Consider the following 24535-nt stretch of genomic DNA (forward strand, 5'->3'; position numbering starts at 1 on the left):
GGCGTTACATATCTTCGCTACACAGTGCTGACGAGCCCCAAGAAGGGCGAAACAGCTGTCCTCTGTTGCGATCCTACTTTATCGGTTCTTGTCATGTTGGTGTCTTGAAACGTTTTTCACGTAGTATCAGTCTTGCAGTCTATTGTTTGTCTTAATACGGTATATAAGCGCTCCATAAGACATTGCATGGAATTAAAAGTAACGAGGGATAAAAACGCACAACGAAACACAATGTTACTTTCTTTTGAATAAAACAAATAATACGGTAATTGGGTTCAGAGCCACCTTGAACTTTCGAAAATCTGAGGTGGCTCTGAACCCCATGCTCAGAATTTTGAAAAACTTCGCCAAAAGTTGCGTCTGAATAGGCCACGCTCGATATATCAATATTCTAACATGGCTCCGAGGCTTTCGGGTCTAAATTGCAAATTTTTCAATTTTCTTTGGTCCCTCACTCAATTCCTAAAAGAGACTTGGATACAAAGGAAGCAACACCAAATATGGAAGTTTAACCTGAAAGCCTCGGATCCATGTCAGAATATTGAGTATATCGAACGTGGCCTATTATAGCCACTAAATTAAGGGTGTTTTAGCAGGCCATACTGTTGCTACTGTAACCTATTGTGTCACGAAAATGGTAATAATGCATTCACCAATGCTTGGGCAGATTTTTGATAACATGATTGTAGCATCAACTGATAAAGAGTGGTTATAATGACCCATCAGAATCCGAAAGTGCTGGAAACTGTTTTGAGCCACCTTAAAAGCTAAAGAATGAATAGATTTGTTGCCAAAATTTCTCAGGAATATGAACGAGACTACACATTTGAAGAAAATACGCACACTCTTAAAATTTTGAAGACATGCTTCGGATACCCCGTATCCATCATCAGTTTGAGGATGTTATCACGTGACAAAGACTCTATACAAAAGGTGATAGAAAATTGCAATACTAGTAAAACGTAGCTTATAGCACAATTTCGATATATTAAGATTCAGCCTAAAACAACAGACCTCAGCACGAGGCTCCGGGGAATAAACCCCACAAACTCTGTAGTTATTCCTCGTGCTGAGGTCTATTGTCTTAGGCTGAATTTTAATATATCGAAATTGGTCTATTGCAAACAATATGTGAAAAGGTTACGTAGAACCTGAGGAAAATGACACACTGTAATAAATAATACCAGACTAAAGACAAAAAAAGGTAGAGAAAAAATATGCATAAAGTTGTTAAAAGATTTGTGTGGAAAACGTTCAATTTACCAATCAACGAACCATTTTTTGTCCAGTTACAGATTCGACGCTATGCAAAGGAATGACTACCAAAAGATCTCCACCGAGGAAGGTGAAGCAAATCACGTCGGCATTTTATCCTTCCTTTTCTTTCGGTGGATGAACCATGTTATCAAGACAGGCAGTAAACGAGCTTTAGAGCAAAGTGACTTTTTGCCGCTTACCCAAGAAAACTCAGCATCTTCATTGACCGAAAAGCTGCAGACTAGATGGAAGGAAGAAAAAGCGAAAGGCGAACAAAATGGAAAGAGGCCGAAATTCTGGAAAAGCGTTTTAAAGTTGATTTCAGTTAAAGATGTCTTAATCATCATGTTCACAGGAATTTTAGAGTCGTGCTGTCGGATCTTCCAACCGCTATTTCTCGGCTATTTGATTTCTTCTCTGATGGCAACCACAGAATCGAGGAATGATCTTCTTCTTTACGCCTGCGCAGTAGCTATGGGTGTCAATGCTTTGATTAAAAGCCTCTGTGTGCAGCACTTCTGCTTCAGAACTGAAGTGCTGGGTGTCAGACTCACTAGCGCAATTAAAGGCGTAATCTATCGAAAGGTATGTACGTCTTTAGTTGTCCCCCACATTCTGTGAATCAATTCTTAGCTCTGTTTTAGGGCTCTGGTGTGTGAACACTCAAATGAAAGCTGTTGAGCAGTAGTGTACTTTCATGGGCTAGTGTTTATCCCATATAAAAGGTAAAATCGTTCTCAAGCCACTCAACGGGTCCACATTGCCGGGGCATATCACAATAACAAGTTTTCCTACTCGCGTGAGACTTTTCATTAAAATTCTAACATGGCTCCGAGGCTTGGGGGGATAAAACAAAAGAAATTAATTATTCATCACTCAACCTCGATGTGATTTCTTTTGTTTTATTCCCCCGAGCCTCAGAGCCAAGATAGAATTTTAAGATATCGAAAATGGTTTATTTTAACACCAGGGGCCGGTTTCTCGAAGGTCCCGAAAAGTTTTCGCACCCGGAAAGCCATAGCAAAATCTCAAACCTTATGATTACAAAGCTGTTTTATTCACGTATTCTTAATACGAACAGAGGTTCTCTTCATACAAGAATTTTCAAGCGTATACACGTCTCCGTTTTTAGATACCGATGAACTAAAAATGGCTTTACGGCCCCGAAAGGTTTCCGGGGCTTTCGAGAAACGGGCCCCAGGCCCCTAACAGTTCCATTTGTGATCCTGGGTGAAGGAGTAATCTGTGAATACTAACCGCCTCTAATCCCTCTTGATTGGTCAGGCGTTTGCAAGAGAAAGCACTTTTTGTGGCGAAAGCGACGCTGACCGGAAGCGATACCGAGGGTATTCATATATGAAAATGACGGGGATTCCTGGCGTACCTTTTGGGGGTTACAGGGGCGGGGCAGAAGACTCCTGAAAGTGTTCTCCCCCGCCCCTGGGGGTTAAAAAATGGTTTTAGTACATCTTAGGGTGTTCACGTTCAGCCTCAAAAGGACCACAGGGGGCGCTTTGGCGGTACTTTTTAGGATATTGAGCCGAAAAACCATGACGGGAGATAATAGTTTTGTTTTAGAATTGGTACCTCTTATTAGGGGTTCTTTTCAAAATTACCGACGAGCATCCCCCTCCTTTTTATATGGGAGTCCCCCCCCCCTCCCCGAGCGATAATCGGCTGTATTTACTGGCAGGGTAGTGGAGAGAAGCAGTATAATCACACTGTGATCCCCGCTAGCGCACATACCATGGTTGCGATCAACCTCGTTCCCAGGGTCTTAGGAACGAGATTGGGTTGCGATCTGAGGTTGAACGACCTTTCCATATGGACACTGCATCTCCAGTGTGTACTTTTCGCACCTTACGACAGCGACCTTTGCGGCACTCCCCCCACGTTCGTCGTCGGATTTAAGGTTTCTAGCTATTATTCTGTACAAGGTGGTTAATTGTTTTTTAGTCTGAATGAAACCCTAGACTATGTGACCATTCAAACAGAAGCTGTCCAAGAACAGAACATAAGGTTCTGTTTGTTATTCCATAATTCTTCCTCAATCTTTCAATTTTGAACGTTGGCACTCTTAGTGCAAGGGGTATATTGCTGTCTCAGGAAACAATTCCCTTTTCCATAATAGAGATGCTGAGACATATCGTCTGGCTGAACGTCAGTAAGGGATGGTAAAATTATGCCTGCAGGATATTCTAAAAATATATCCTGGAGGCATAATTGTACCAAAAAATTCATGCACCTGGCCACTGCCAAAGAAAAAAATTCAAGCACGTTCAGTGAGCCTAAAGCTAGCATGTCATACGGAGAAAAAATTACATGCATACAGGCGTCCCGAGAAAAAAAAATTCCTAGTACATGAAAGGGTTAAAAGAAATCGTGCCTGTGCCAAATCACCCACAACCCCCGTCAACCCTAAAAAAATAAAAGGTATAATTTTTGTTAACCATTTAGCTCAAGTACAACTGTTAAGCCAACCTATTTTAGAACATGGGTTCCATGTGATTTGATAAAGACTTGAACGTTGCTTCGCCCCAGATCCTTCTCCTCAGCAAGCAAACATTGATGACGTATACCACAGGACGCGTCGTCGACATGGTGTCCAATGACGTACAAAGAGTGGAAGAAGCCAAGTGGCCTTTCCGCCTAGTCATATCAACAATTGACGTGACAGTTGTGACAGCTTTACTCTGGTACTTGATTGGCTGGCAAACGCTTATGGGCGTGGCTTTTCTGATCTTTCTCGTCCCATACTTTGGTCTCCTATCTTTTGCTGCGGGCCTATTGCGCCTGCGCACTGCCACCGTGTCCGATCGCCGAATCTCCCTGATGAACGAGATCCTGTCTGGCATCCGTGCTATCAAAACGAACGCGTGGGAGGATGAGTACCGCAGAAAGATAAAAGCAGCACGGAGGTAAATGGAAGTATTGATTGATTTATCCTGCCCATAATCGTTGATAGTCTCTGACTGGTTTACAAATAAACTTAAGACGCACGGACTAGTACTGTTTTCAATGAGGTGTAGTGAAACCAAAACCAAAGTAATCACTCTATCCATTCGCAAAGAACACAGACAATACCGTGAACCAATCAAAACTCGAAGAACACGAAGTAATAACACGTAGCTGACGCAAAGCGAGGGAAAACAAGTGCGAGTGAGATGTGATACAACGGGTTTTAGTTTTGCTTCTGATTGGATGAAAACGTGGCGCGAGGTAGAGTGGTTTTTATTTGAGTGTCGAAAAATAATTGGTTTTGCACTTACTACGCTACACAATTGGCTTAAAGAACTCGCGCCAATTTTTCATCCAATCAGGGGTAAACCCAAAATCTGCACTTTGCGCCAGCTACATGTAATCACTTGGAGTTTTGATTGGTTCACTGTATTGTCTGTGTCCTTTGTGATTAGTCCGACTGATTACTTTGGTTCTGGTTTTACGACACTCTATTGGAAACCGCTCTATTTAAACAAATGGTGCAGTGAAGTTGATGCAAAACTTACTTTTCGACACTGAAATGAATACCGCTCTAAGTTAACCACAGTCAATGCAAGAATACCCGACGAGTAAGCGACTTCAATATTCACCGTAAGGACAATTCCTAGGTTCTCAGCTGGAAAACAATCTCACGTTTTCAAACCTCAGCCAACAAAAAATAATGAATTTTTTCCTTGTTAGCGCCTAATGTTTTCATTTTCTGATTTTGTTGAATGATTCCTTTTTTGTTTCTTGTGTACCTTAACGGTACTTTTTTAGCTTGTTTTGTACTTCTTAAAACTTCTTTATTTATTTTATCCACTTCTTAACTTAGCAGTTTGATTCACTTTTAAAGATTTTGGTGATTTTTGCCTAAGATTTCTCAGCTTTTTAGATTTCGTAAGTAAGTAAATTAAAGTGCGATCAAGAAGCCGCTAAAATTGAATTGCTGCTAAAAAAAAAGTGTGATCATGATGAGAATGAAGCTAAAGTTTAGACATTAATTTTGCTGTTTCAGAGAAGAGATCAGTGTTCTACGCACAAAAAGCATGCTCCTAGCAGCTCTACCTGCTTTGGAGTTTACTTCCGGAGCTATGGCGACTCTAGTGTCTGTCATCACTCTTGTACTAACTAGACAGTCTGTTACACCTGTTAATGTTTTTATGCTACTGTCTTTCAACAATGCTCTCCAACTCTGCATTTGTTACTTCGTATCTGGTGGATTGTTGCAAATAGCCGAAGCTTATACTTCGTTCAACCGGATAGAGAATTTCCTTCTCTTGGACGATCTGACTTTAGATTTAGGTGAACTTTGTACAAAGGGTATTGGTGAGAAGGTGGCAGAATCACGAGGAGAGGTCAGTGAAGATGTAAATACGCAAGGAGAAGAATGGAAAGATTCTAACGAGGACGCTTTTGAAAAGGATTCTATTTTCACGACACCAACGCCGATTCTAAAAGTGGCAAATCTTTCATGCAAACAGATTAACAGAGATGATTACATTCTGCAAGACATAGAACTGTTTGCAAGACCAAGAAGTTTGGCAATTATTACTGGACCAGTGGGCAGTGGAAAATCGACTCTACTCTCCGCGATCGCTGGTGAGGTCTTAGACATCAGTGGAACAGTCACCTACCAAGGGACTCTTGTCTATGTACCTCAGATAGCCTGGGTGTTCTCTGGAACAATAAGAGAAAACATTTTGTTTGGTCAACCATATGATAAAGACTGGTATAATCGAATCCTCGAAGCCTGCTCTCTCGTGGAAGACATCCAACAATTCCCTGAGTATGACCAGACGGTTGTTGGTGAATGCGGTGCAGTTCTAAGTGGAGGCCAGCGGGCAAGAGTAAGTTTAGCACGCGCAGTGTACGCCGATGCAGATGTTTACTTGTTGGACGACCCTCTGAGTGCTGTGGATTTCAAAGTTGGCCGACAAATTTTTGAGAGTTGCATCAATGGTGTATTAAGTGATAAAACCCGAGTGTTAACTTCACACCAAGAGGAACACATGAGAAAAGCTGATGAAGTGATCGTGTTATACAAAGGCCGTGTCCTTGAAAAGGGAATTTTTACCGACCTACAACAGAAAGGTATTTTAAACGAAACTATTGACCCCCTTCTGAAGAAAATTCCAACAACAGAATGTAAACTAGAAGAAAGCTTGGTAGCAGACTGTCAAGATGAACAATCACCAGTAAGTGTTGATACAGAAGTGGCATTCGACAACCGAGCCAGGGGTCTCACAATACCTCGAGAGGACCGCACAACTGGAGTGGTGTCAGCTAAACTATACTGGGACTACTTCAGAAGCGGGGTATCTTTGTTGGTGATCTGCGCAGGAATTTGTTTTTGCTTCATTACGCAAGGTAAGCCATCGTCTGCACAACGAAAATGATGGGGTGGGGACAGGGGCGTAAGGGTTGAGAGTTCCACGGGAGGCTGGACAACAGAGGGCGGGTAGGAGAATTAAGAAAACAAATCAACATTTGTTATAGTTTTTAATAGACAGAGAGCAGGGGTGGGAGCCACCGCGGAAAGGAAAGGTGAATAGGAATGTTAATATTCCCCTTCACCTCCTGTATGGTCCTGAATCCCGCCTGCCCTTGCCCTTTGCAGGACAGGGCACTCGGTCAGGCAGTCTGGCAAGCAGTCAGTCAGTCAGATAGTTAGGTAGTTAGTCAGTCAATCAGTCTGTGAATCAGTCTGTTAGGCAGTCGGGCAGTCAGACAGTCACTCAGTCAGGTAGTCAGGCAGTCAGGCAGTCGGACTGTTATTCAGTCAGGCAGTCGGACAGGCATCAGGCAGTCGGACTGTCAGGCAGTCAGTCAGGTAGTCAGGCTGTCAGGTAGTCGGGCGGTCAGGCAGTCAGGCAGTCAGGCAGTCAGGCAGTCAGGCAGTCAGGCAGTCAGGCAGTCAGGCAGTCAGGCAGTCAGGCAGTCAGGCAGTCAGGCAGTCAAGCAGGCAGTCGGGCAGTCGGGCAGTCGGGCAGTCGGGCAGTCGGGCAGTCAGTCAGTCAGGTAGTCAGGCAGTCCGGCAGTCCGGCAGTCTGGTAGGCTGTCAGGCAGTCAGGTAGTAGAGCGGTCGGGCAGTCGGGCAAGCAGTTAGGCAGTCAGGCAGTCAGGGAACGATTGGGCAGTCAGGCAGCGACCAAGCAGTAAGGCAAACATGCAGCCAGGCAGGAAGTCAGTCAGTCAGTCAGTGAGTTCAAAAGATTCTGGCTCGTTTGACACTTACCGTGTGTAGTGACCGACGGGACTGACTGACTGACAGACTGATGAAAACACGAGGCGTTATGTTGATTGTATATCCCGTCTGATTATAGCAATCGTGGTCTCTCCTGCTGTGTGGCTCGCATATGTAACCAAGAAACAACAGGCAGATCAAGATCACTCCACGGACCTTGGCGTCTATGGCTCTCTTGTAGGCGCGGCTTTCTTACTCACTTTCATCAAAGCTTATGCCTTTCTCCTGGCCTCTTTAAGATGTTCAGAACGTCTCCACGACAAAATGGTTGTGGCAATAGTCCAAGCACCACTTCTGTTCTTCGACACAAATCCTGTTGGAAGAATTTTGAATCGTTTCTCCAAAGACGTGGGCTGCATGGATGAACTGTTACCGAAGGTGTTTCTAACTTCACTGCAACATGTTCTGTTTGTGTCGGCAGCAGTTCTTGTTCCCGCCGTAGCGAATTTCTGGGTGATATTAATTATTGTACCATTGACTCTGTTGGGCGTTTACATCGTAAGACAATACTTAAAGAGCTCTCGCGAGCTGAAGAGGTTACAGTCCATATGCCGGAGTCCCGTCTTCTCTCACATTTCCGAAACCCTGAATGGATTGGATACCATTCGAACAAGAGGAAGACAGAACGATTTTATCAGTCAACTTTACAGGTAAAAGAGTATCTTGAATGTGGTGTCACTATTCAGTGATGGTATCTGTGCATGTATATTTCAGCATTACTAATGTGTTCCTGATAAAAGAGATGTTTAAACTAACGCTGTTTTCATCACTTGCAAGTCTTCAGTAACTGCTAGTTTTGTTTCATTTTTTTAAGGCTTTCCTGCAACAAAATGTTGGCCAAAACAAAATACAGTTTTTGTAAACAGCAAAACTCTGTGTAACTGTTCCGGCCGGGGAACTCCTTTACATCGTCTCCAAAGGGTGCTATATAGGCTCCAAAGGGTAAGGATGTGTGCAGCTCCAAAGGGTATGGTTTTTAAGCGGTTTTGGTCTGAAAAGGGTATCGATTTTGATCACTTTGGTGTGAAATATGGTATGTTGGGTATGTTTTTCACTCTAGCTTGGCGTTGGGTCTTCTGTTTTCAAGGAACTTTTTCTCCACATCAGCATTGGCACATTTGTAACCCTTCTCAAATGTTTACGCAAATGGAAACCATTTTTGGTTAGCTGTGGTCACTGATATAAGAGCAGTGTACTAATTTTAGAGGTCTGAAATGGGGTATTTGTTTTTCGCTTAGGTCTGAAGTAGGATATGGAAAACTCGCAGACTTTTGGTCTGAAATAGGGTACAGGTTTCAAAGTTTGGGCCGCACACCCCCACCAAATACTTTGGGGAGTACTTCCGCGGGGTAACTGTATAATAGTATTCTATTATGATCATCCACTAGATTGGCTTACTATTTCGATAATCCTAACTCACTATAAAGTCATTGTTATTTTTATACTTAGTTTTTAATGTGATGATCTATCTTTATTGTAATCTGTGTACTACAGCTAGCTGAGCTGACGTAAAAAAAATTAAATTTGATTAAATTTTGATCAAACTGCACGCTTTCTTTTTTCCGGCATTTGTAGCAAGGGTTCAATCTGGCTAAAAAGTCATTGGAACGCTGTTATTGGTCAGCGCTATGTAAATTTGAAGTCAAAATTTGAAGGCAAAAGATTCTCGCATGTCTTTGTTGTTTTGTTTTGTTTTTGTTTTCTTGTTTCCACATTTTCTTTCACGGGGATGAATCTCGATCCTGGCAAAAAATAAGAATGTTTTCCTAGACTTTTGTCTTGGAATGTTCTTTCCAAAGATTTGATCATTCAGTTATACAGTTTTGTTTCCTAGCTTAATTTCCAAGTTTTGGAAGCGGAGGAAGAGAGCAGCGACTTAAATAACGATTTTGATTTCTTCTAGACATCAAGACATTCACAGCAAGTCATTTATTATGGTGGTGGCAAGTGCTCGATGGCTCGGCGTTCGTTGGATTTTCTCAGTGAGCTTTTCATTTGTGCCGTGTCTCTGATGGCCATCATTTTTTCTCAGAATGCTGGTAAGAATTTGCTGCAGGGTGATCTCTTCTCTCACTTGAGTGAAACTCTGGTAAAATCCGTTTTAATCGCTAATTTGATTGGTTAAAGACGAATATGACTCAATCACATTCCTTGCGATGGCATTTCGTGGCACAGATTTTCAATGCACAATTTGGCGTGGTTTTGAAGAGATTTAGATAAATTTTTGACCGACTAGTAAATTTACACTATTTAACAATTAGATTATGAACTCGAGATTTCTATCGCGTGATAGTTGACTCGGGCATTAAATAGAAAACTTTCTTTGTTTCTTCTTTTCTTCAGGTAAAGGTTTGTCTCTTTATTTTCCCTAGATTATAATGGTTCCCTCTGATTAATTATTAGTTTCTTTTTAATTTTTCACCCAGCTTTTGCCGGCCTTGCTTTGGTTTACGTCATTGAGACAGTGGATTACATCCAGTACACCGTCAGAATGTCTTCGAATGTAGAGAATTTAATGACATCCGTTGAACGGGTTATAACGTACACCAAGCTTGATTCCGAGCCCGGATATAAGCTTAAACGACTTCCCCCAAAACACTGGCCAAGCAAAGGAAGAATCGCATTCCAAGACGTATCACTGACATACTATCCGGGGGGACCTCAAGTACTGAAGAATATAAATCTCGAAATCAAAGGAGGAGAAAAGATTGGTGTTGCAGGGCGCACGGGTGCTGGGAAATCATCTTTTGTAGCAGCTCTGTTATGCATGCCTGACGCTGTTGGTGATGTAATCATTGACGGTGTTCGATTAAAGGAGATCAACCTCCAAGAGGCGAGACGATGTGTATCTGTTCTTGGCCAAAGTCCTGTTCTTTTTAGTGGATCACTGAGGAGAAATCTTGACCTTATGGAACAGTTTCAGGATGCAGATTTGTGGCGGGCATTAGACGAAGTGCGACTGAAGCAGATGGTGGAAAATCTTGAAGGACAACTGGACTACGAGTTGTTGGAACGCGGTACAAATGTCAGCGTAGGAGAACGGCAATTAATCTGTTTGGCTCGCGTGCTGTTACAGCAAAACAAGATCATCATCTTGGATGAGCCTACTGCGCACGTGGATCCAGACACGGAACAAACAATCTGGAACACGGTGCGAGAGAAACTGAGGAACTCAACAGTTATCACTATAGCTCATCGTTTGAACACCATCAGAGACTGTGACAAGATCTTTGTTTTCAGGGAGGGGAAGGTAGTTGAGGTTGGCACCTTTAATGTGCTCCTGAAAAGCGAGGGAAGTGAACTGAGTGGACTTACTCGAGCTTCAGAAATCGAACAATGAAGTAATCGTACCTAACTTTGCTATTGACAAAATGATAATCAGTCTCAACAAAAGATGAAAGATAAAACAGACAAGAAGATGTTTAGAAAAACAACTGCTACGACGGTAATAATAACACATGCGGAGCACAAATGAGTTTACAAGTTCCGGCACTATGTCGTGTGAAATATGAAAACACAAACGTGATATCAATCTATGACTTCTTCAAATTTCTAAAAGACTATCAGAAATATTTGTCTGCCTTTTAAAAGCGAACGAAACTCTTTAGAAGGGTTCGGCTCACCTTCGGAATCTTCGGTGGCCTCCGGGGGACCTTCGGAACAACAAGCGTGATTTAAAGACCGGTCTGTAATTTACCCCTCCATGTCAGAGCGGCTTAGCCGAGCGCTTTTCATTTGAGTGTCGTAAAACCAAGTGCAGATTGAAACGTAAACCAACACAACACTTGACTATGAAGTTATCACGTACACGCGAACGAGAAAAAAACAAGGGCGATTTCTACTCAACCAAAAATTTCAGTTTAATCTCCGAAAATTTCCAATGACGGACTGCGAACAGTATTTCCTAGTTGACTACACCAAAATTGAAAATTACTAAACATTGCGGATTCAACAGTATTCGGATAAAAAAAAAAAAACATTCACGATACAATTCCCTGAAAACATCAACTTTCTTTACAAATGACATCCGCATGTCATAGAAGGTCGTACCACACTCTTCCCAGACAGAGTTAAGTCATCACATTTGGAGTTCGTTAAATTTCAAGTCTGACAGCTCTTTGCAAACGGCTGGCGCACCTGAAATTTGAATTGACCAACCAGGACTCAGCAGGCGGGAAAAACTCTACTGTTATGACGAAGACTTAAGTCAATTAATGTCTACATGTAAATCAGTCGGGCAACTTTTCTCACTGAAGACGGCATTGAATGTTCGCGAGGAGGATTTATAATGCCGACAACGGTAGCAGATGGTAGAAGGTAGAAAATAGAAATTATTTTGTTCTCCAAGGTTTTAAGGTCGGTACAGACGACTAGTCCCTGCAACAAGTCGCGGGGACAAGTCCCATCGTGTGAACTGGCCATTTTTGCTTCAAAATCTAGTCACAGGGACCAACTTTGGTCCCTGCGACTAGTCCCACGAATTCAAACCAGTTTGAATTCTTGGGACAAGTCCCTGCGACTTGTTTCTCAAAACGCTTCGTGTGAACTGTACGTGGGACAAGTCCTTGCGACCAGTCCCTTCGTGTAAACTCTTCAGGGGACTAGTTACTGGGACTAGTCCGCTCGTGTGTGCCGACCTCTAATTTGGCGCCAAAACTGGGTCCCGGTTTCCGGCAACTCGCTCGTCGCTGAGTCGTCGAGTATTGCTAGGTAGGAAAATGGTTGTGCTTTTTTGAACAAAATATGTTGTGTCTCGTAAATTAAACCCATAGTTCTCGACTTAAGTATTCAGGGACGGCGAAGGCGGTCCCCCTTCCCCTCGCCCCCAATTTCAAGCAAAAAATACATAAAAAAAATAATTTTACAAACATCTCCAGACTCCCTACAAGTTAGGGCCTCTGGCGCTCGCTTGTAAGTCCCCCCCCCCCCCCTCCCCAATTCAAAATACGCTCCGCCATCCCTGGTATAGGAGAATCTTTGTTTACAATATTTGCCGCCTCATTACCATAAGAGGTACAGTTTCTGATGGAGCTACAAAGAGATTAATAGTGAATATTGAAAGGGCACAGCACGATTAACTGTCCCAAGGAATTTGAGCTCGACGTATTGAATACTTTTTGTGCGACGAGGGTTTAAAAGCTCAAAAGTTTACAAAGAATGTATGAGCTCAGCGCTTTTTCCACACAGAAATTTTGATGTTTTTGAAAGCCAATTTCACCTCGAAAATTACACCCAAAGAGCCAAAAATTTCACCACTTACTAAGTTTCACAAGCTCTTTAAGTTTTTCTGGTAAAATCGTGTCTAGCATGATGCCTTCTATGCGCGAAGTCGTATGTTAATGAGGAAAAATGTAAACAATGACGTCAGCGAAGATTCGCCTATTAGGAGAGGCCAGATCAACCTGAGAATTTTCATATTCTTATCGAGTCGTTTCGGATGGACAGCTCAGTTTTGACTGCCGCTCGTACTGCGGGCACATCAACCATATGCAAGGGATTTATCCTTACAGCAACCTATGACACCTATGGCATAAGAAATTTCTTGAATATCAATGTGGAATGCAATTTTTCACCGCAAAATCTAGCCATATAAGGGACCGTTCATTTTTTATGAGGGAGGGGGGGCCGGTGGGATTTGAGAAGCACCATTTAAAAATCGCATGACCCCCCCTCAGCTTGCCAATTTTTTCACATGGCCCCCCCTTATAGCGGTCATTTTTTGGGATGACCCCCCCCAAAAAAAAATTGAACAAACAATATTTAGATTTCAACTTTTTTAATATTTCTCTATTATCCCCCTACTTCACGTTATTGTGCTCACTATGAAGACAATATTTACAATCTTATACGAAAGAGAGCTGTTGTTTAAAAAACAAATCAAAAGAAAGAGAAGTCAATTTCGGATCTCCTAGTTATGGCTCGCCCTGAGCGTGTGGCATTTGGCTTCTCATTGGCATCTTCCTCATCTGAATTGATGAATGCAAGAATGACGTCACTTGAGTCATCTTCTCCCCCAGAGTCAATGGCATCACTGTCATACTCATCATTGTCACTTTCATCCGTTTCACTGCTGTCAGCACTTGCCCTGTTGTCATTTTGTGTCAATGTCCTGGCATTTCTCAGTGTTGGTTGGCCAGCTCTGAGAGGACTCTTCTGCTGCAAGCATGAATGTCTTACAATTGCCTTCACTTTCTCACTCTTGCTGCTTTTCAAATGCTGCTTCAGCCCGTGGTGGTTTGAGCACTTGTTTAGTTCTGGAACATGTAGCTTTTTAAGCTTGGTTAGATCTTCGCACAACTCAGTCCAAGGATAATCCTCCTCCCTACTTAACTTTGCCTTTTCTTCTGCTCTCTTTTTCCTTTTAAATTCCAGCACTTCAAGATGCTGAAGATAATCCACCACAAACTTCGATTTGACAATAAACTTATCTGCAAATAGAGCAACGCTCTCTGGATCAGATAAAACCAGCCTGCCACTTCCATGCTCTTTCTTCTTTATATTGTTAATCCAATCGGGGAAAGAGCGCATTACTACATGAACATCATGAAAGAGGCTCATTCCAAAATGCGCAATAATGGCGAAAGCGACGAGTCGTGTAAGAAAAGGTTTACAGCTGAACGATCCAGGCAGTTTGACATCTTACAAGCAAAAGAAGCAGTTTTTCTAGGTGCGGATGGCTGTTCAGAAAGGGCGAGTGAGTTTTCCATGTAAGGGTACCAGTTGAAGCCCAGTGATGGAAGAAAACTGAACTTCTCCATCAAAGAGCACAGAGCAATGGTGGAAAAGTTGAATGTCATATTGAAAGATGTAAAGGAACGCGATTCCACACTCTTTCAGTCCAATGGGCTTGCTTTAAAGCAGGGCGAAGAATTTGCCCACAGTTTTAATGTAAAACAGATCAAATGTACAGAAGCTAAGTTGAGGAAGGTCACGTAGGACATGGAAGCACTAGAAAATAAGAAGAGCAATCATAACAGCATATTCAAGGGCATACTCAAACAGCACGTCAACAAAAGGAGAAGGAAAAAAGAAAACCGCAGAAAGTCAAATGAAGAAAAGAGGAAGCGGACTGAAAACAACGTCCAACGAGTTTATGGAATCTGTGTTGGAAACCCGCTAGGAAATGATCTTCTTGTTTACCCTCCTAGAACGGCCGTCCCGGAAGAGTGTCTTAAAGTTGAGGATGTTGCCACGTCGATATTTAGAAGAGATGGGCCATACATCGCACAGCTCTTGGAAGGGAATTACTTCACCAATGCTGCAAGAAGCAGAATCACCACCAACCTTGAGCGGGAAGTCAGAGATTATGTTTACACCTTCATATACCCTGAAGAGTACACTCTGACGGAAAGCATTGCTGCTTCTTGCAGCATTGGTGAAAGAGACTCCCATAGCAGCGCAAGCGGCGACGAAGAACTCGACGACAGCGGAGATGAAGATGAGTGCCAGTGAAAGTTGCATTCGAAAATAACAGTGTTAAATACTTCTTTTCAGTAGCTACAAATGCTTTTTGTCGCCAAACGTTTTTTTAAAGCAGAAGGAAAATTTGTAATAAATTTGTATCCTGCCTTCTATGTTTATTCTATAGCAATTTTTTTGATATTCAAACATTATGCCATTTTAAAGTTCTACTAAAATATTTCACGTGACCCCCCCTTTTCCCCTTATTTTTTTGGGATGGCCCCCCCTCGGAAGCCATTTTTTTTCGCATGGCCCCCCCCCAAATCCCACCAGCCCCCCCTACCTTATAAAAAATGAACGGTCCCTAATAAGCCATAGAATAATATAATTGTACCTTATTGGCCGATAACGCTACCAGGATAAAATGTAATATTAAACAAGAGAGGTCGAAGACAGATCGACATGACTCAAAAACAAATGTCTAATAAATGTGCGGCGCCAGCTAAGAAACAGGAGTCTGTTGCTGTACAGTTGTTCTGAACAAAATAAAACAACAAAGCCACCCGGCCGGGAGCCCGGGAGGGCGGCTGTAACACAGCCTAACTGTTTTGTTGTTTTTGTTTTGTTCTGTTTGGGGGAAATGTAGACTTTGTCCGGTTTGACTGATTCCGGCGGGAAATTTGTTACATGTACTACTTTGAAAACCACTTCTTCATCTGTGGGAAGCTGAACGTTATATATATATATATATAAAAAATTAGAGGTCTCTTCTCGGTCATTTTCATTTCTTTGGTCTTAGGGACCGTCGACATGTCAAAGTGTCGACACCCCCTTACCTAGCGCTGTACGATTGATGGTCGATTTCACAACTCTTGTGACATTTATTGACAGCCAACAGCTTGGCTCCGCCCACGCTGTGCGTAAACATTTAAAAAATATATCATTTATCACTGTTAATGCTAGGGAACTGTTTATCCGTTTTGCTATAGAATTCTAAAAAATATGCATGGAGGGAACATCTCGAGTACGGCATCAATCTGGGGTGAGGATGTCGTATTGCAATAACTTGATGTCAGTGAAGGAGGCGATTGAAAGGAATGATGTACGATATTTCACGAATTTTTACCGATTCAGGAAGTGTTTAGTTGGTTCGCTATAAAAACATGTGTGATCTTGATGCAAATGAGCTCTCCTGACAGTTACTAAAATGAATGAGTTTCCACGGGCATTGCATTTTGAAAATAGAAATTATTTGAAATTTGTAAATATTTCACTGTGAAGAAAATGAAAATATGATGCCACTTTTGACCGTTTTCGATCTTAACGCTGCTAAGCTAAGAAAGACAAAGAAAATTTAGGTTTTTCTGTTGAATGTAAAGTTTGCTAAAATTGCTGATGAGCCGATGTTTTTAACAGCTAAGTGACCAATAAATTCGCTGAAATTTTCTTATTTTTGTGTCACGGTGGTCAACGAATCACATAAACAACGTTCTTTTATCGAAAGCGGAAACTTGCTCTGTTATGAGTTATAATATCAGTTTGAAAAGGAAGAACGTCGAAACTGCAATATTAAAATAAAATTTTACGTGGAACACATCTTTTAAAAAATTCACCGCGCTCGTGACCAAAAAAGCACTTCGTAATATTGAGCACTTTTGGAAAGCTTGTTCGCCAATTAGGTTTACTTTTTTGTGATTCAATTCCTCATCTCGTTGTACATCAAATTTAACCGTACTTCGTAATATCATTTACGCAGTTTAGAAATCGAAGCGGAAGGGTCTATTTTGATGGCCGAAGAAAAAGCAACACTGCTCGCGATCTACATCGAAGGAAAATGTAAACAAACGAAGCAAATTATGAAAGTTTATTTGGTAATATATTCATGGGAGCATTTTTCCGTGTAATTTACGTTTTTGTCCACATTTATGTCGTTAATTTTGTTTCAGGTTGGAAGTTTTTATTTAAGCTCGTCTTTTTTAGGTGTATTTTTACTGCAGTTCTAACCTCATTTTGCGTGCGGTCTAGAAGAACAAACCGAAGAATGACACTTGACAGATGTTCCTCACGTGCGCTAAGCTGCATTCTGATTGGCTGAGAAACTGACCTTTCTTAAGAATACGGGTTGAGAGATCTTAGGATAAAATGGCGCGACGCAAGAATTTGGTGTGTGTTGAACAACTAACAAAAGCGAATAAATAGGTGTTTGTTTTGACTACGTATTCGTGGAGAAAAGAACGTTGTAGTAGAGTGTTGTCCGTTTTTTTAAAAAAAGACATTCTGTTTCGTGTATTTAGAAACGTTAGCCGGAACTCCAGCGCACTTACCATGGCCACAAGCTATGGCTTGTGTTCATCTATTCATGTGGATTTCAGGTACTTTTAGATGTAGACATGTTGTCTTTTATGTTTAATAATTTACGAGGAGAGTTTTTAGCGAATTGTGACTGGCGGAGACCGACCAGGTACTCGCCAGTGTTTTCGCCGCTGCCCTATCGCGAGGCTTAAAAACTTCTCTAGTTGAAAAATAAATTATGCTAGTAATTCTTTTCTCGGCTTAATTTTTTTACCGTCAACACGGAATTAACACTCGGAAAAAAAATAAACGTTTAAAATGGATTATTTCTATTAAAATACTTGCAGCGAATGATCACGAAAACGTCAGTTGGAAGAAATCGCGAGCAAATACTGAGTACAACCGTGTTTAGAGTTACACTTCAGCACGAAAATTAGACAAGCAGATCCGAGAAACGCTAGTGTGAAATATCGCGCGTATACTTCCGGTCGCGGTATATAATTCCAATGATAAACTAAGGTTGCTTAGCATTTTCGACCCATCTCGCCCGTGATGACATGTGAAAGAGAAAAATAATTGGAAAAGTTAGGGAAAACATAGTTACAGAATTCATTTCGAAGCAGTGTTTTTGTTGTCGCTTTCGAACTCATTCGATCGAAAAATTGGACCATAAAAGCTGTCTTGAACTGTCTTCTCCAACTTCTCAAAGGTTAACATACTGATTTTAAATTGATCCACGTTTAATTAGGGTTCTTTCACAATATCTCACAGAGTTAAACCAGGTCTTCCAATGGCTATGTTCCAAACAAAGTTCAGCGATAATTCAATCTGCGAAATGAAAAACAGTGCTCGAAAGAAGCCGAATATGTTAAAAAATAATCTTTTGGAATCGACAACACAGTGTTACGCCCTCCAGCAACTACGACGGATTTGACTAGGCATTTCCGCTTAAATTCCCAAATGAAAACTAGCCTGGGTATTGTTGTATCGAATTTCCTTGTCGCGGTTAGATAATTATTTGTCTGCTTCTGAAGCTTTGTGCCAAACATCACAGCAGAGCGGAATTTTTGCTTTCCCTTGTGGAAAGTGGTCTCAGCATTAGATTTAAGCATGGAATTTTTCCAGACTTATTGACTGGGAGGTAATCAGCTGAGATCTGTCGCTTTTGTCGTTTGTTTTGTAATGTAAATCTGCGTCAGACGCGACGCGATCGTATGAATCTTTCTTCAATATCGTCGATTATTGTGTGCGCACGCGTACTGGGCTGATTTCCTACTGCGAAAGCAAAATAAGACGGAGTGTTTTTTGTCCACTATAAGTTGGCCCGCTTTCGCGGAACAAGCTCCGTACAGGTAAATATTGCTCTGTAGTTGTCTTCTTTATTTTTCGGTTAGAGTAATGTGTATGTACGTAAAGTGCTCCGCGCGATGCCTCACTCATAATTTCTGAAACTCTGCTGAGGAGTTTGCAAAGATGGCTGGTTGGCTGGTGTGTCACCCGAGATGCGAGTTGAAGACAACGTGACGACTAAGTCATTCGCCACCGAACCTCAGCGCGTCGAACTGGCAAACAAACACGCAACTTTAGCATCTTCATTATTTGAAGATTTCTAGTGATTCAATGGAATGATTACCACTGTTATTAGAGCCTTTAAGGACATCTTTTCATACGCAGATTTAATCGCCCATTTTTGAGTTAACTGAAATGGAAACGTGACGAAACGTCCTTGCGAATTCCATCATATTGAACCCTAGATTTAACAATAAGTTGTCTCTCGGTCGTTTCGCCTGTTATTCAAGGTAGCTAGTAGTTCTCATTGATTCAGGAGCGAGAGTTATTTGTGAAGGTGGAGCAAAATAACGACAATTTAACACAGCGTTTTATGTCGATTCAGAGACATAATCCGGGCGCGCATGCATTGCTAAAATCGAAAACGAACGATTACATTAAATATGAAGGGAATCGTCAAAACTGGGAAGACCAAAGCCGAGGATTATACTATTCCGACCTAAAAATTACAAACTGCAACTGAATCACTGAAATTTAGCAAAACGCTAACGGCGTTATTGTATCCCTGCAACATGTCACCGACTATAAATTCATGTGCGCCCATCAGCTTATTTGCACATCGTATTGTATTTCCTGGCTTGTCTTGCGAGAACAAATTTACTTGTATTAGCTTCAAAAGAATAAAATACGTTTGGATCGGGAAGTCGTACAAAAGTACAGATTGTTGATGCAGACGTTTGTGCGTGTTCGTCTGCTCAAGGTTGTAAGTTTCGCCGAAACAAACACCGCTCGGCTTCTCATTTGACTCCGTAAGTGGCACATTTTCAACGCGTGTTTTCGAAGTCCACGCTCGACTGGGCATGTAAGAGTGAATAAATTTGCAACTCGCCGAAGCGATTTGTTTTACCGCCTACCTTTTCTCTCGCTTATTTCAAACATCACTGACTTCGGACTTTCGATTTTGAAAGGTTTTATCTTTCCGCGAGACGCTTGTTTTGTTTCAGATCACGCTACCACGTTTCGAAAGGGATATAGGCTTCTTCTTATAAAGATTGTCAGAATTAATTAATATTCATAGGGTTGTTCCAAGCAGATTGTTTGTCTTCAATTCATCATTGAAGGCAGTGTTTTATCGTGTGGATTTTGCGTAATTTAACTTGGGATCTCTGCGGATGAAAACCATTTCGGTGTATTTTTTTTATAAAAATCGTTATTTTTCTTGTCAAAGAGGTTAGGAGGATAAAGTACATGGAGAGCACGACCTGAAAGATTTAATCTTCCTATGTAATAATCTTGTAGAAAACTGAAACAATGTTCATGTTTTGTGATATGAAGGCTATTTTCAATGAAATTTTGGATTAGATATTTAATGCAAAAATATTGAAAAAAATTAAGTTAACTATTTTTCAGAAACATGTGCCAAATTTTATTGCTCAAATTTACATGCTGGAACAATCTGTTTCTAAAAGCTAAAGTTAGAAGACCTAACAATTTCCAATACAATTTTCAAAGCATTTGAGTTCGTTTCTTGTGAATAGTTATTTGGAATACAATGTAGATGCCATTAATTTTGCTCTGTTGAGTTATAAAGTAAAGTGAACCTTAATTTGGACAGTAATTTTTATTTAAAACAAAACTTGATGAGTTGAATAAATATATAATTTTGTGCCCATAAGAAGTTGTAAGAGTAGATAATGTTAGCAGGAACAGTTTGTTTTACTGCTGAACCAATGAATTATATTCTGTATGCTGACTGGTGTATTTCCTTGTTATGTTACCATATTCATTTTTATCCTCTGCAGCCGCTGTTTTGTAAAACACCTTTTTCCCATACAATTAAAATGATGGGTTTTTTATTGTACTTTGCACAGTTAATATTTTTTAATGACAGTTATTTGGCAAGATAAACTAAGACAGCCTACCATGGAGACAGCTGAGACAGCCTACCATACAATTTTTTATTGGAAAAACACGAAATATTAAGTTCCAATTTATAACTTCTGTTGTGAATCATTTTTGTGGCATGCCAGATGTAATATTTTCTTTCTGTGTGATAAGTAAGTCTGATCAAAGAATTATTTTTATAACTATGAATCCTACCTTGTCTGCTAAGTGTTTCTACTAAAATGAGTGATTCAGTATTTTCCATGTGATTGAAGAATCAGGAAAATTGAGCCCATATCATTTGTAGCTTTTAAGGCTGCATATAATCATTGTTATAGGGTATGATGTTTTTTTAGTATATTATATTTTTTTTATGTATATACACTGGTCATATTGACCAGAGGCAGGTTAGATATTAGTTTTGTCTAGTATGTACTTGTAACTGCAATGAAGTAACTCACAGTTGTCATTTTTTGACCACTGAATATTCATCTATAATCTACTCCTTTTAGTTAGAGATTTCAAAGATAATCGTATGTTTGTAGCCTGCCAAGTACAGTTGAATGCTTCTCAAGCATTTTCTCAAGAGTTCTGTTCCAAACTGAAGTATTTAATGTTTCAAATTAAAGTTAAGATAAAACCAAAGGTATAATTATACAGTTGAATATTTTAAAATATAATTACTGCATGTGAAAAAAAATGTTTTTGACAATAGGCTTAGTTAACAACCCGGAAAAAAGCATTTTGTATGACTGGAATTTTAGTAATTTTTCATCCAAGACATTGTCATATATATTTGTCCAACAGAATCTTACTCCAAATTTTTGTCTTTTAATGCAGAATTCTTCTGTAAATCACCACTAGTTCGCCTAATTTTTTGCTATAGTATCGAAATAAATGTAAATATATGGAATATGACAAAGTAACACATAATTATTATTATTATTGCACTAAAAGGAAATATTTTGTCTTAAAATGTAGACAATAATGGAATTGCAAAAGAAAGTTTGTAATATTTCAGATAACATCTTTGATCTAATTGTATCCTGTTTGTAGTGATGGACAGGTGTTTGCAGGTGATCACAGATGATTAATTGACTGACATTTATGTTGTATTTAAAATAAAATAAATTTAAAAACTTATAAGCAAACAAAAACAGTCGTATTTTACATTCCGAAAAACTTTATAATTATACTGAAGAGAAAAATGATGTACACCAAAATTGTTCAAGCAGCAAAATGCTCCTGACACTTAAAGTACTTTGTATTTGAGATTTTTTATGTCAGTATTGTTTTTGTTACAGTAATTTGTAAAGTGGGAGATTTCTGAAGAGTGATCTTGTATCACATAACAATAAACTATCTTGGAATACACCATGAAAGCAATGTCTTTGGCAAATGGTGTGAGATTTGAATGCTCTGAGGTTTGAAAATAAGTTTTGTCCACTAAGTTGACTGAAATTAGTACCAACAATTAAAACACATACATGTAATATGTTCAAGCAGAAATCAGTCTCATAACAATCTACTGATTGATTAATTCTTCCCTTGTTTAGTTTTAAACTTCAGGCAGCTCTCAAAAGGTAAAAAAAAAAATACAGACAGTTTTTTACAGTTAATTTAGGTTTCATATGCTTGCAATCTATTCTCCGATCAATTTTAACCTGTCTTTTCACACGACTAAGCCATTTTGCTAATATTGGATGATTGTGGTGAAGAATTCTGACACTCTTTTCATTATGTTTTCTTGTTGATACAGTTTTGGCACCTTTCTCCTAATTTATTTTATAGTTGTAAGAAGGAGAGGGGATGGTGTTGTATTGATATCCAGCTAAAAAAAGAAAAATATTGGTTTATGATAATTAAAGTGGTTGTGATCAGTCCTTCAGAAAGAAACAAGTCTCTCCCAAGTCAGAACCACACATGGAAACTTGGAATTTTGTGACCTACCCTTGAAGTACCCTTGCTATTTTTATATGTTAAATATTTGGCTAAACTACACTCTGTTAAATATTTGTAGAATTTCATCTGTGTGTAAGAGGCCTTGCATTGTTATCTAGTTATCTCTGTCAGTTTTCTGTCATACTTGACCTTTTTAACAATATTACTGACCAGTTAATGAATCATTTCCTAGCCAAAATAATTCAAAAGAAGAAAAGTTTCTAAAATTAAATCTTGCCTTTATTAGCAGCCTTTTTTTAAAAAAAAAAAAAGATATCACAGTCAGTTATTCTTTAGACGTGCAGTGCTTTATAATGAAACTGAAAGTGCTGCATAGTGTATGACAACCCTGTAAACGTGACTTGTTGCAGCTTTATCAATATCAACCCTTAATTGGTGATCCAATACAAAAGATCTTTTCTTCAGAAAATTTGCACACTCAGTAGACCATGATATAAATTAGATAAACTATGGATGTTTTGTGGCTGAAATATCATGGTTGGTTAACCCTTGTCCGAGTGATTGATCATTTTTTCGAGTAAAATTGTTCAAGGGACATAAGTGTGATCCCATTGTGAAGAAAAAGCACTAAATAGTATTAAAGAGAAACATGAGACTTATTTCTATATGCATGGCTAGAAACTGTATTCTGACTCTAAAAATAACAAAACAAATTATGCATTGCACAATCATTGTTATCACTTATGAAAAGGACCACGTGTTTAGTGACCAGTTTGAGCAAACTGTTCCTGATAGGCTACTATTGTATTGTGCTTTTCATGCCTGACAAAGTTTTGAATGTTCATAATTTTTCCCTCTGAGATCACAACTATGTTTTGCTTAGTGGCAGAAATATTACAGAACCGTAAGTATTTATCATAATTTTATAATCTGTGTTTTGTTAAAAGAGTGAATTTTATGGAATGAATTTTTTTTGAACCATTTTATTTAAATTTAGTCTTGTGTCAAATTTTAACTTGCATCATTACAAATCAAGAAATGTACAGTATTCACATTTACTCACCTGTAAACACTTATTTTCAGTAGGCTTAGCAATGTGCATTTCAACGGCTGAGACATATGGTTATGGAAAACAGTACATGCATGCACAATTCTATCTGCTACAGCTCCACATTAATTATTTTGTTTGTGAAGATTGTTCAAAGAGGTACTTTTAGTTAAACATCCCTTCTTGTAGAACAACCTGTACGGATCTGGAAAACACAGAAGAAATCTTGAATAATCACATTGTTACTTGATTTACCATAAGTTTCTTGACCATGATCTAAGCAGTATACAAGAAAAATTTAATATGTTATTTGCAAATGGTACAGAGGAACCTGGGAAGGAGCTTTTGTATGCACCCAGGGGGACTAGCTGTGTACTCCTAGCAGGAGCGAGTTTAAAAGGCAAAAATGGTGAAATGACAAAATGGCACTGCAGTTAGCCTAAATAGCACTCCAGTTAGCCTGTATAGCACTCTAGTTAGCCTATATAGCACTCTGGTTAGCCTAAATAGTGTTCCAGTTGGCCTATATAGCACTCTGGTTAAGCCTTTATAGCACTCTGGTTAAGCCTATATAGTACTCTGGTTAAGCCTATATAGCACTCTGGTTAGCCTAAATAGCGCTCCAGTTAGCCTAAATAGCATCCCAGTTAGCCTATATAGCACTTGGGTTAGCCTAAATGGCACTGACTCAACAGCTGTTAGCTCTCAGTTTTTGTAAGGGTTTACCCTTACAGACACTGTACACCCATATCCCACACTCTTACCTGTAGTGCCATTTTGTCATTTCGCTATTTCATGTTTCAAACACACCCTCCTAGCAAGTAGCTGCTTTGTGCCAGCAGTGTATAGAAACTGGCTGCTGCACAATTAAGTCCCCTGCATGTTCAGTAGAATCCTGAATTCTTAAACGCTTGATTTCCAAACGTCCCTAATAACTCAGACCATAAGTCATAATTTTGCTTCAGATTTTTTTTCACTTTAGTTTAATTTTATCATGGTTATTTCAAACTCCTGAT

At 39.9% G+C, this 24535-nt stretch overlaps 1 protein-coding gene and 1 pseudogene across 1 annotated transcript in view; both read left to right on the plus strand.

The window, feature by feature from the left end:
• Positions 1-1305: 1305 nt before the first annotated feature.
• Positions 1306-11396, plus strand: LOC145490136 (ATP-binding cassette sub-family C member 4-like; annotated as a pseudogene).
• A 5251-nt stretch (positions 11397-16647) lies between these two features.
• Positions 16648-24535, plus strand: part of LOC145489111 (uncharacterized) — a 32443-nt gene continuing 24555 nt past the window's right edge. Inside the window, exon 1 of the mRNA XM_081468018.1 lies at positions 16648-18528. The gene's annotated coding sequence lies outside the window, so the exon portion shown is untranslated. The remainder of the gene's footprint in view (positions 18529-24535) is intronic.

Source organism: Orbicella franksi, chromosome 6, assembly GCF_964199315.1.
Source record: "Orbicella franksi chromosome 6, jaOrbFran1.1, whole genome shotgun sequence".
NCBI lineage: Eukaryota > Metazoa > Cnidaria > Anthozoa > Scleractinia > Merulinidae > Orbicella > Orbicella franksi.